The sequence below is a fragment of the Halichoerus grypus genome, chromosome 14, assembly GCF_964656455.1.
Source record: "Halichoerus grypus chromosome 14, mHalGry1.hap1.1, whole genome shotgun sequence".
In the NCBI taxonomy this organism is placed as follows: Eukaryota; Metazoa; Chordata; class Mammalia; order Carnivora; family Phocidae; genus Halichoerus; species Halichoerus grypus.
Genome location: NC_135725.1, coordinates 11,522,588 through 11,535,312, shown reverse-complemented (window position 1 = coordinate 11,535,312; position 12,725 = coordinate 11,522,588). Strand labels below are relative to the sequence as shown.

The 12,725-nt window shown below is 40.2% G+C and overlaps 1 non-coding gene across 1 annotated transcript; it reads left to right on the top strand.

Annotated features, from left to right (window-relative positions):
- The first annotated feature begins 529 nt into the window (after window positions 1–529).
- LOC118532709 (U6 spliceosomal RNA) lies at window positions 530–636 on the top strand. Its single transcript, XR_004915865.1, has one exon. It is a non-coding gene; the product is annotated as a U6 spliceosomal RNA (small nuclear RNA).
- The last annotated feature ends 12,089 nt before the right edge of the window (window positions 637–12,725 follow it).

The window sequence follows — 12,725 nt, the reverse complement described above, 5'->3', positions numbered from 1 at the left end:
TCACCACGATAGGTGTAGTTACCATCTGTCACCATATAAAATTATTACAATATTATTGACTATATTATGCTGTAATTTTCATCTCTGTGACTTACTTTATAACATGAAGTTTGTACCCTTTACCTATTGGATCCATCCCCCCCACCCCATCCTTGCTTCTAGTTATCACCTGTTTGTTTGTTTTTTTGTATTTGTCTGGTGTTTTTTGCTTGCTTGTTTTAGATTCCATACATAGGTGAAATCATAAGATGTTTTTCTCTTATTTCACTTAGGATGATACCCACTAGATCCATCCATGTTGTCACAAATGGCAAGCTTTCATTATTTTTTGTGGTTGAGTACATTTTCTTTATGCATTCATCTTTTAAAAAAATTTTTAAAGTATGCTCTATTCCCAACTTGGGGCTTGAACTCACAATCCCAAGATAGAGTTGCATGCCGTACTGACTGAGCCAGTCAGGGACACCTGCATTCATTTATTGATGACCCTTAGGTTACTTCCATATCTTGGTATTTAAAATACTGCTTTGTGCTCGCTTTGGCAACACATATGCTACAATTGGAATGACACAGAGAAGATTAGCATGGCCCCTGCGCAAGGATGACATCCAAATTTGTGAAGCGTTCCATATTTTTTATATATACAATGGAATATTACTCAGCCATCAAAAAAAGAAATCTTACATTTGCAATGAAGTGGATGGAACTAGAGGGAACTATACTAAGCAAAATAAGTCAATCAGAGAAAGACATTTACCATATGATTTCACTTATATGTGGAAATTAAGAAACGGAACAGAGGATCAAAGGGGAAGGGAGGGAAAAATAAGATGAAATCAGAGAGGGAGACAAGCCATAAGAGACTCTTAACTATAGGAAACAAACTGAGGGTTGCTGGAGGGGAGGTGGGTGGAGGATGGGGTAACTGGGTGATGGGCATTGAGGAGGGCATGTGATGTAATGAGCACTGGGTGTTGCGTGCAGCTGATGAATCACTGAACTCTACCTCTGATACGCTATATGTTGATTAGTTGAATTTAAATAAATAAATTTTAAAAAGAATAAAATCTCTGGGATACTAAAATATTACTGTAAGAAAAGTGATGTGTGACCAGGGCAAAATGTAAATGTAAAATGGGAGTACATTTTTCCCTCCACAGTCAGAGGGCAAGCTATTCTTTTCATGCAACTAATTTATTAGAGCATGTATTAGGGTTCTCCAGAGAAATAGAAGCAATAGGATGGACATTTGTATATCTACATAGGATGGATATCCATATATAGGTTGAGATATGTAAATATATAGATGAGGATATATAGATTGGGACTTGTCCGCTTCCATAACAGCATGAAAGGGATTTATAGTAAGGACTTGGCTCACACAATTATAGAGGCTAGTAAGTCCCAAGGTCTGCAGTAGGCAAACTGGAAACCAGGGAAGCTGATGGTTTAGTTCTAGTCCAAAAAACCAGCAGGCTTGAGACCCAAGAAGAGCTGTTTCAGGTCAAGTCCAAAGGTGAGAAAAGCTCAAATACAAGTCAGGCAGGAGAAGTTTCCTGTTACTTGCAAGGAGGGAGGGGGTCACCCTTTTCTTCGTATTTAGGCCTTCAGCTGATTGGATGAGATCCACCCACAATCTGCTTTACTCAGAAGCCATTTTCAATGTCTGTCTAGGATCTAACCAGTGGTGTATCTTTTAAAGACTTGTTACAAGGGTACATAAATCCCTCCCTCAAAATCTCTTTCAAAGCAGAAAATAAAGGAGAGGAATAAAAAAAAATAATAAAATATTGCTTCAGTAAGCATAGGGATGAGTATATCTTTTCAAATTAGTGTTTTCATTTTCTTTGGGTAAATACCTATTAGTGGAATTGCTGGATCATAGTTCTTTTTTTAAAAGATTTTATTTTTTAATTTATTTACTTGAGAGAGAACATGAGTTGGTGGGGGGGAGGACAGAAGGAGAGGGAGAAGCAGGCTCCCTGCCGAGCAGGGAGCCATATGAGGGGCTTGGTCCCAGGACCTCAGGATCATGACCTGAGTCAAAGGCAGACCCTTAACCAACTGAGCCACCCAGGCACCCCTCATATTCCTATGTTTAATTTTTTGAGGAAACTCTTTACTGTTTTGCTTAGTGGCTGCACCAGTTTACATTACCACCACCAACGCGTGAAGGCTCCCATTTCCTTAGATTCCCACCCACACTTACTACTTGTTTTTTCTTATGCTAGCCATTGTCACAGGTGTGAGGCGATAGCTCATTGTGGTTTTGATTTGCATTTCCCTAATTAGTAATGTTGAGCATCTTTTCATGTATTTATTGGCCATCAGTGTGTCTTCTTTGGACAAATGTCTGTTCAGATCTTCTGCCCATTAAAAAAATATATCATTTTTATATTGGTGTGTTGTATGAGTGTTTTAATAGTTTTGATAATAACCCCTTATTGGGTATTTTATTTTATTTTATTTTATTTATTTTTTTTTTTTAAAGATTTTATTTATTTATTTGACCGAGAGAGAGAGATAGCGAGAGCAGGAACACAAGCAGGGGGAGTGGGAGAGGGAGAAGCAGGCTTCCCGCCGAGCAGGGAGCCCGATGTGGGACTCGATCCCAGGACCCTGGGATATGACCTGAGCCGAAGGCAGACGCTTAACGACTGAGCCACCCAGGCGCCCCCCCTTATTGGGTATTTTATTTGCAAATATCTTCTCCCATTCAGTAGGCTGCCTTTTTGTTATGGTTTTCTGTGCAAAAGCTTTTTAGTTTGATGTAATCCTAATTGTTTATTGTTGCTTTTGTTTCCCTTGCCTGAGGAGCTGGATTCAGAAAAATGTTGCTAAGACTTATGTACAAAAGATGAGCCTGTTTTCTTAGAGGAAGTTTATGGTTTCAAGTGTTACATTTAGATCTTCAGTTCATTTTGAGTTTGTGTGTATGGTCTCAGAAAGTGCCCAGTTTCATTGTTTTGCATGTAGCTGTCCAGTTTTCCTAGCATCATTGATTGAAGAGACTGTCTTTTCCCCATTACATATTTTTGCTTCCTCTGTCATAAATTAATAGATCATATAAGCATGGATTGTTTCTGGGCTCCTTATCCTGTTCCATTAATCTATGTGTCCTTTTTTGTGTGGCAGTACCATACTAGTTTTCATTACTATTTTTGATAGCATTGTAGTATATCTTGAAATCTGGGGTTGTGATACCTTCAGCTTTGTTCTACTTTCTCAAGATTATTTTGAGTATTCAGTGTCTTTTGGGGATTAGAATTATTCATTCTGGTCCTGTGAAAAATGTCATTTGTATTTTGATAGGGATTGCATTGAATCTGTAGATTGCTTGGGGGTAATATGGACATTTAAACAATATTAATTCTTCTACTACAGGAGAATGATGTATATTTTCATTTGTGTCATCTTCAATTTCCTTCATCAATGTACTGGACAGAGAAGAAAAAGAAAAGGGGCAGAAAACTTAAGGGTTAATAGCTGAAAATTTCCCCAGTGTGGGGAAGGAAACAGATATCCAGGTCCAGGAAGTACAGACAGCCCTAAACCTGATGAAACCAAGATCCACACCATGACACATAAGATTTAAAATGTTAAAAGATAAAAATAAAGAGGATTTTTATTTTATTTTATTTTATTTTACTTTATTTTATTTATTTATTTTTTTAAAGATTTTATTTATTTGTCAGAGAGAGAGAGCACAAGCAGGGGGAGTGACGGGCAGAGGGAGAAGCAGGCTTCCCACTGAGCAAGGAGCCTGATGAGCGACCCAGATGCCCCTATTTTTTAAAGTTTATTTAAGCAATCTTTATACCTGACATGGGGCTCAAACTCAAGACTGCAAGATCAAGAGCCACATGTTCTAGTGACTGAGCCAGCCAGGTGCCCCTTAAAGAATTTGTTGCTAAGTAATTTCTACACCCAATGTGGGGCTGGAACTTAGAACCTCAAGATCAGGAGTTGCATGCTCCACTAACTGAGCTAGCCAGGCACCCCTCCATCCCTTCATTCTTATTCTATATATATCTTTATTTTTTATTTTATTTAATTTTAAAAAAATATTTTATTTATTTATTTGACAGAGAGAGACACAGCGAGAGAGGGAACACAAGCAGGGGGAGTAGGAGAGGGAGAAGCAGGCCTCCTGCCTAGCAGGGAGCCCGATGGGGGGATCGATCCCAGGACTCTGGGATCATGACCTGAGCCAAAGGCAGACAGACGCTTAACAGCTGAGCCACCCAGGCGCCCCTTAAAGTTGTTTGTGTTCTTGTAGTTCACTAAACTTCAGGAGAATTATTCTAACTTCTTTTTCTGAGAGTTAATAGAGCTTTATTAGTTTCTTTTGGTGGTTTTATGTTTCCCTGATTTTTTTTTTTCTCTTTGAGTCTTTACCTTGGTATTTGTGCATTTGAATAAGCAGCAGTCTCCTCATTAAGGCTTTACATGTTCACTCTGGAAAGACAATTCTACACTGTTCAGCTGAATTTCATTTTCTGGACATGTCTGCTTGTAACATCCTTGGACACGTGGGGCCTAGTATCAGGGTCTATTTTGGGGCCAGGCCACTGCCCGAGCTCTAAGAGGGTGCCACCAACTGAGAACTGTTGGGCAGGACTGCTAGCTTTGTTCCCTGCCCAAGCAAGGCTGTAGGATCTACCCTGCAGTTGCTTGGGTTCTCTGGCCACACTTACTAGGTTGTTGGGAACAATTATTATACTCAACAGCAGGTGGGGCTATGATTTAGCTTCCCTATCCTGGCAGGGCAGCAGGATGGGGCTCAGGGTCTGCATGGCTCATTAGTCGGAGACCCAAATAAGGCAAGACTGTGCACTGAATTCCTTAGCCATACAAGGGCACTGGTTTTGTTCTGCAGACAGAGAAAGCCATTGGCTGTACTTTCTGTGTTGAATGGGCTACACAGCTTCCCATTTGCTCTGGTGAGGTTGTCTGATGAGGAGAGCTGAAGGCTGTATTCAGCAATGGGCAGGGTTATGAATTAGTTTCCCTTTCTGAGAAAGTGGGATAAATTGCTTCAAGGTGATAAGGCTCTTGGTTTGTGGTTTTGACTAAAGCTGACCGGGACCCTAAGTTCCCTGGCTGAATAGAATTACTGGCTTTACTCTGCCAACTATAATTCCTGCCTGACACATTCTATGCTTCAGCCTTACTGGGCTTTGCAGCTTTCAGGTGTTCTTGCCAACCTTTTTGGTCAGGTGGACCTGGGAGCTATACTTAGCAATGGACCAGCCTTTGACTCAGCTTTCCTGAATGGTCAGGGACAGACCAGTATCTAGGCCTGGCAAAGCTCTTTGAGCATCCAAATCAGGCAGACTTGCATCCTACTGAGTTCTTTGAACAGACAGCATCACCATCTTGGTTCTGTAGATGATCAAAACTGGTTGGGACTACTTCTGTGCCACAGGTAGGAACTCACTTTGCCAAGATCCAAGTGCTGGTTGTTGCAAGCTTCTCCCTCTTTCTCCATCACAATCAGATTGCCAGTGGTCAAGCTCTGCAGATACCCCTGAAATTTTTGTGGAGTGATGCTGGAGTTGGGGCTCCCATGAAGTGGCCTATAATTCTCGGGGAGCTGTAAGTCCACCCTGGGCTTTCTTTTCCCACTGGAGGAACTGTAGGCTTAGGGGACATCTCTTGGCATGCTGCTGCACTGGCCTGGGGGAGGGGCAATACAGTCAGCATGTAGGTATTCCTCCTACCCCTCTAATGTAGTCTTCATTGGTCTCTGAGGGTGCTTCAGCTTGACTTCCATTTTTTCAAACTGTCTCAGTGGTGTCTTGTTTATGAATAGTTGTTAGTTCTTCTTGTGAGGGGGAGAGGAGTCAGGGATGACTTTTTCACCAATCTTGGTGACATGACTCTCCAAGATCTTTCTAATTTCTTAATACATGCATTCATTTCTATAAACTTCTCTGCTTTTGCATCATCCTCTAGGTTTTTTTTTTTTTTTAAAGATTTTATTTATTTATTTGACAGAGAGAGACACAGTGAGAGAGGGAACACAAGCAGGGGGAGTGGGAGAGGGAGAAGCAGGCTTCCCGCCGAGCAGGGAGCCCGATGCGGGGCTCGATCCCAGGACCCTGGGATCATGACCTGAGCCGAAGGCAGACGCTTAACGACTGAGCCACCCAGGCGCCCCCATCCTCTAGGTTTTGATATGTTGTTCCCATTATCACTTGTTTTGAGATTTTTTTTATTTTCCTTTTTATTTCTTTTTAGACTTACTTGTTATGCAAGTGTGTGTTTTTAGTTTTCATATCTATTTGTAGATTTTCCAGCTTTCCTCTCATTGATTTCTAGTTTCATACCATTGTGGTTGGAAAAGATAGTTGATGTGATTTTGGTCTTCTTAAACTGGCTGAAACTTGTTTTGTGTCCTATCATGTGATCTCTCCTGGTGACTGTTCCATGTGCATTTGAGAATATATATTCATTTTTTTAAAGATGTTATTTATTTAACAGAGAGAGTGTGAGAGAGAGCGACACAGGCAGGTGGAGCGGCAGGCAAAGGGAGAGGGAGAAGCAGGTTCCCCACTGAGCAGGGAGCCCGATGTGGGGCTCGGTCCCAGAACCCTGGGATCATGACCTGAGCTGAAGGCAGATGTTTAACCAACTGAGCCACTCACGCGTCCCCCATGATATATATATTTTTACATAAATTAGAAAATATTTATTTACATCTCCTTTATCTATTTATCAGTGGACACTTTGGTTGCTTCCATATTTTGACTATTATAAATAATGCTGTAATAAACATAGTGGTATGTATATCTTCTCAAATTAGTGTTTTTATTCTCTCTGGGTAAATATTCAGTAGTGGAATTACTGTATCATATGGTATTGATATTTTTAATTTTTTAACAAACTTCTGTAGTGATTTCCAACAGTGAATGCACCAATTTATATTCTTACAATGCATGGGGGTTCCTTTTTCTCCAAATCTTCACCAACACTTGTTACTTCTTGTCATTTTGCTTCTAACCATTCTGACAACTGTAAGGTGACATCTTATTGTGGTTTTGATCTGCATTTCCATGATGATTAGTGATGTTGAGTGTCTTTTCATGTGTCTATTGGCCATCTGTATGTAGGTCTTTGGAAAAATGACTGTTTGGAAAAAGACCTATTCAGATCTTATGCCCGTTTTTAAATCAGATTTTTTTTTTTTTTTTTTTGGTGTTGAGTTGCATAAGTTTTTTTTATATATTTTGGATATTAACCCCTTACCAGATGTATCATTTGCAAATACCATCTCTGGTTCAGTAGGTTGCTTTTTTGTTTTGTAGATGGCTTCCTTTACTATACAAAAGCTTTTTATTCTGGTATAGTCCCAGTAGTATATTTTGGCTTTTGTTGTCCTTGCTTAGGAGACATAGCTAGAAAAATGTTGCTAAGGCCATTGTCTGAGAGATTACTGCCTATGTTTTCATTTAGGAGTTTTCTGGTTTTAGGTCTCACTTTTAGGTCTTGGATCGATTTTGAGTTTATTTTTGTGTATGGTGTAGGAAAGTGATTCATTTTAATTCTTTTACATAGAGCTCTCCAGTTTTCCCAGCACCACTGATTGAAGAGACTATTTCCCCATTGTATATTTTATGTGAACATAAATTTTCAATTTTCTGAGGGAAATACCAAGAGTTGAATTTCTAGGTCACCTGATAAAGGTATGTTTTTTTAAGTTTTTATTTTAATTACCCAGTGCTTATCAGAACAAGTGCACTCCTTAATCCCCATCACCTGTGACACCCATCTCCCTATGCACCTCCCCTCTAGTAACCATCGGTTTGTTCTCTATAGTTAAGAGTTTATTTCTTCGTTTGTCTCTGTGCTTTTTTTTTTTTTCCCTTTTGCTTGTTTATTTTGTTTCTTAAATTCTAAACATGAGTGAAATCATATGAATGGTATTAGTTTTTCTCTGACTGATTTATTTCACTTAGCACTGTGCTCTCTAGCTCCATCCATGTCATTGAAAATAGTAAGATTTAATTCTTTTTATGGCTGAAAAACAGTTGTGTGTGTGCGTGTGTGTGTGTGTGTGTGTACACGTACATACATGCCACATCTTTATCCATTCATCAGTCGATGGACATTTGGGCTGCTTCCATATCTTGGCTATTGTAAATAATCCTGCTATAAACATAGGGGTGCATGTATCCCTTTGAATTGGTGTTTTTGTATTTGGGTTAATACCCAGTAGTGTGATTGGTGGATCATAGGGTAGTTCTATTTTTAATTTTTTGAGGAACCTCCATAATATTCTCCATAGTGGCTGCATCAGTTTGCATTCCCACCAACAGTGAAAGAGGGTTCCTTTTTCTCCACATCCTTGCCAACATCTGCTATTTATTGTGTTTATTTTAGCCATTTTGACAGGTGTGAGGTGATATATCCTAGGTTTGTTGTGTTTTTGTTTGTTTGTTTTTGAGTGGGACAGAGTGGGGAGAGGAGCAGAGGGAGGGAGAGAATCTTTTTTTTTTAAATTTTTTATTGTTATGTTAATCACCATACATTACATTATTAGTTTTAGATGTAGTGTTCCATGATTCATTGTTTGTGCATAACACCCAGTGCTCCATGCAGAACGTGCCCTCTTTAATACCCATCACCGGGCTAACCCATCCCCCCAACCCCCTCCCCTCTAGAACCCTCAGTTTGTTTTTCAGAGTCCATCGTCTCTCATGGTTCATCTCCCCCTCCGATTTCCCCCCCTTCATTCTTCCCCTCCTGCTATCTTCTTCTTGTTCTTTTTTTTTTCTTAACATATATTGCATTATTTGTTTCAGAGGTACAGATCTGAGATTCAACAGTCTTGCACAATTCACAGCGCTTACCAGAGCACATACCCACCCCAGTGTCTATCACCCAGTCACCCCATCCCTCCCACCCCACCCCTGACTCCAGCAACCCTCAGTTTGTTTCCTGAAATTAAGAATTCCTCATATCAGTGAGGTCATATGATACATGTCTTTCTCTGATTGACTTATTTGGCTCAGCATAATACCCGGAGGGAGAGAATCTTAAGCAGGCTCCCTGTGGGGCTTGATCTCATGACCCTGAGCCAAAATCAAGAGTCGGACACTGAACCGACTGAGCCACTCAGGTGCCTCTACTCATTGTAGTTTTATTTATTTATTTATTTATTTAAAAGATTTTATTTATTTATTTGACAGAGAGAGACACAGCGAGAGAGCGAACACAAGCAGGTGGAGTGGGAGAGGGAGAAGCAGGCTTCCCGCTGAGCAGGGAGCCCGATGTGGGGCTCGATCCCAGGACCCTGAGATCATGACCTGAGCTGATGGCAGACGCCCAATGACTGAGCCACCCAGGCACCCCTCATTGTAGTTTGTTTTTTTTTTTTTTTGGATACGCTTTTTTTCTCTCTCTTTTTTTTAAGATTTTATTTATTTATTTGAGAGAGAGAGAGAATGAGAGATAGCACGAGAGGGAAGAGGGTCAGAGGGAGAAGCAGACTCCCTGCTGAGCAGGGAGCCCGATGCGGGACTGGATCCTGGGACTCCAGGATCATGACCTGAGCCGAAGGCAGTCGCCCAACCAACTGAGCCACCCAGGCGCCCCCCTCATTGTAGTTTTGATTTGTATTTCCCTAATAAGTGATGATGACCATTTTTTCATGTGTGTTTTGGCCATGTGTATGCCTTCTTTGGAGAAATGTCTGGAACAATGTCTTCTGCCCATTTTTAAAATTGGATTATTTGTGTTTTGGGTGTTGTAGAAGTTCTTTTTTTTTTTTTTTAATTTAATTTAATTATATTATGTTAGTCACCATACAGTACATCATTAGTTTTTGATGTGGTGATCCATGATTCATTGTTTTCATATAACACCCAGTGCTCCATGCAGTACGTGCCCTCCTTAATACCCATCACCTGGCTAACCCATCCCCCACCCCCCTCCCCTCTAAAACCCTCAGTTTGTTTCTCAGAGTCCATAGTCTTTCATGGTTCATCTCTCCCTCCAATGTCCCCCCCTTCATTTTTCCCTTCTCCTAATGTCCTCCATGCTATTCCTTATGTTCCACAAATAAGTGAAACCATATGATAATTGACTTTCTCTGCTTGACTTATTTCACTTAGCATAAGCTCCTCCAGTCCCATCCATGTTGATGTAAAAGTTGGGTATTCATCCTTCCTGATGGCTGAGTAATATTCCATTGTATACCACATCTTCTTTATCCATTCATCTGTTGAAGGGCATCTCGGCTCTTTCCACAGTTTGGCTATTGCAGACATTGCTGCTATGAACATTGGGGTGCATATGGCCCTTCTTTTCACTACATCTGTGTCTTTGGGGTAAATAGTAGTGCAATTGCTGGGTCATAGGGTAGCTCTATTTTTAATTTTCTGAGACACCTCCACACTGTTTTCCAAAGTGGCTGTACCAACTTGCATTCCCACCAAGTGTAAGAGGATTCCCCTTTCTCCACAACCTCTCCAACATTTATTGTTTCTTGCCTTGTCAATTTTTGCCATTCTAACTGGTGTAAGGTGGTATCTCAATGTGGTTTTGATTTGAATTTCTCTGATGGCTAATGATGATGAACATTTTTTTGTGTGTCTGTTAGCCATTTGTATGTCTTCTTTGGAGAAATGTCTGTTCATGTCTTCTGCCCATTTTTTGACTTGATTATTTGTTTTTTGGGTGTTGAGTTTGACAAGTTCTTTATAAATCTTGGATACCAGCCCTTTGTCCGTAGTGTCATTTGCAAATATCTTCTCCCATTCTGTGGGTTGCCTCTTTGTTTTGTTGACTGTTTCCTTTGCTGTGCAGAAGCTTTTTATCTTGATGAAGTCTCAAAAATTCATTTTTGCTTTTGTTTCACTAGCCTTCAGAGATGTATCTTGAAAGAAGTTGCTGTGGCCGATGTCAAAGAGGTTATTGCCTATGTTCTCCTCTAGGATTTTGATGGATTCCTGTCTCACATTGAGGTCTTTCATCCATTTTGAGTTTATCTTTGTGTATGGTGTTAGAGAATGGTCGAGTTTCATTCTTCTGCATGTGGCTGTCCAATTTTCCCAGCACCATTTATTGAGGAGACTGTCTTTTTTCCATTGCATATTTTTTCCTGCTTTGTCGAAGATTATTTGACCATAGAGTTGAGGGTCCATATCTGGGCTCTCTATTCTGTTCCATTGGTCTATATGTCTGTTTTTGTACCAGTACCATGCTGCCTTGGTGATCAATGCTTTGTAATATAGCTTGAAATCAGGCAATGTGATGCCCCCAGCTTTGTTTTTCTTTTTCAACATCTCCTTGGCGATTCGGGGTCTTTTCTGATTCCATACAAATTTTAGGACTGTTTGTTCCAGCACTTTGAAAAATGTCATTGGAATTTTGATCGGGATGGCATTGAAGGTATAGATTGCTCTGGGTAGCATAGACATTTTAACAATGTTTATTCTTCTGACCCATGAGCATGGAATATTTTTCCATGTTTTGGTGTCTTCTACAATTTCTTTCATGAGTGTTCTGTAGTTCCTAGAGTATAGATCCTTTACCTCTTTGGTTAGGTTTATTCCGATGTATCTTATGGTTTTTGGTGCTATTGTAAATGGAATTGTTTCTCTAATAATTTTTCTTTCTACAGTTGCATTGTTAGTGTATAAGAAAGCAACTGATTTCTGTGCATTGATTTTGTATCCTGCCACATTACTGAATTGCTGTATGAGTTCTAGTAATTTGGGAGTGGAGTCTTTTGGGTTTTCCACATAAAGTATCATGTCATCTGCGAAGAGAGAGAGTTTGACTTCTTCTTTGCCAATTTGAGTACCTTTTATTTCCTTTTGTTGTCTGATTGCTGTTGCTAGGACTTCTAGTACTATGTTGAACAACAATGGCAAGAGTGGGCATCCTTGACATGTTCCTGATCTTAAGGGAAAGGCTCTCATCTTTTCCCCATTGAGGATGATATTCGCTGTGGGTTTTTCATAGATGGATTTTATGAACGTGAGGAATGTTTCCGCTATCCCTATACTCTGAAGGGTTTTAATCAGGAAAGGATGCTGTAGGGGTGCCTGGGTGGCTCAGTCGTTAAGCGTCTGCCTTCGGCTCAGGTCATGATCCCAGGGTCCTGGGATCAAGCCCCGCATCGGGCTCCTTGCTCAGTGGGAAGCCTGCTTCTCCCTCTCCCACTCCCCTTGCTTGTGTTCCCTCTCTCGCTATCTCTCTCTCTGTCAAATAAATAAATAAAAACTTTAAAAAATGTATAAAAAAAAAAAGGAAAGGATGCTGTATTTTGTCAAATGCTTTTTCTGCATCAATTGAGAGGACCATATGGTTCTTCTCTCTCCTCTTATTAATGTGTTCTATCACATTGATTGATTTGCAAATGTTGAACCACACTTGCATCCTGGGGATAAATCCCACTTGGTCATGGTGGATGATCCTTTTAATGTATTGTTGGATCCTATTAGCTAGGATTTTATTGAGGATTTTGGAATCCATATTCATCAGGGATATTGGTCTGAAATTCTCCTTTTTGATGGGGTCTTTGCCTGGTTTGGGGATTAAGGTAATGTTGGCCTCATAGAATGAGTCTGGAAGCTTTCCTTCTGTTTCTACTTTTTGAAACAGCGTCAGGAGGATAGGTATTATTTCTTCTTTGAATGTTTGGTAGAATTCCCCAGGGAATCCATCAGGCCCTGGACTTTGTTTTTTGGGAGGTTTTTGATCACTGCTGTAAT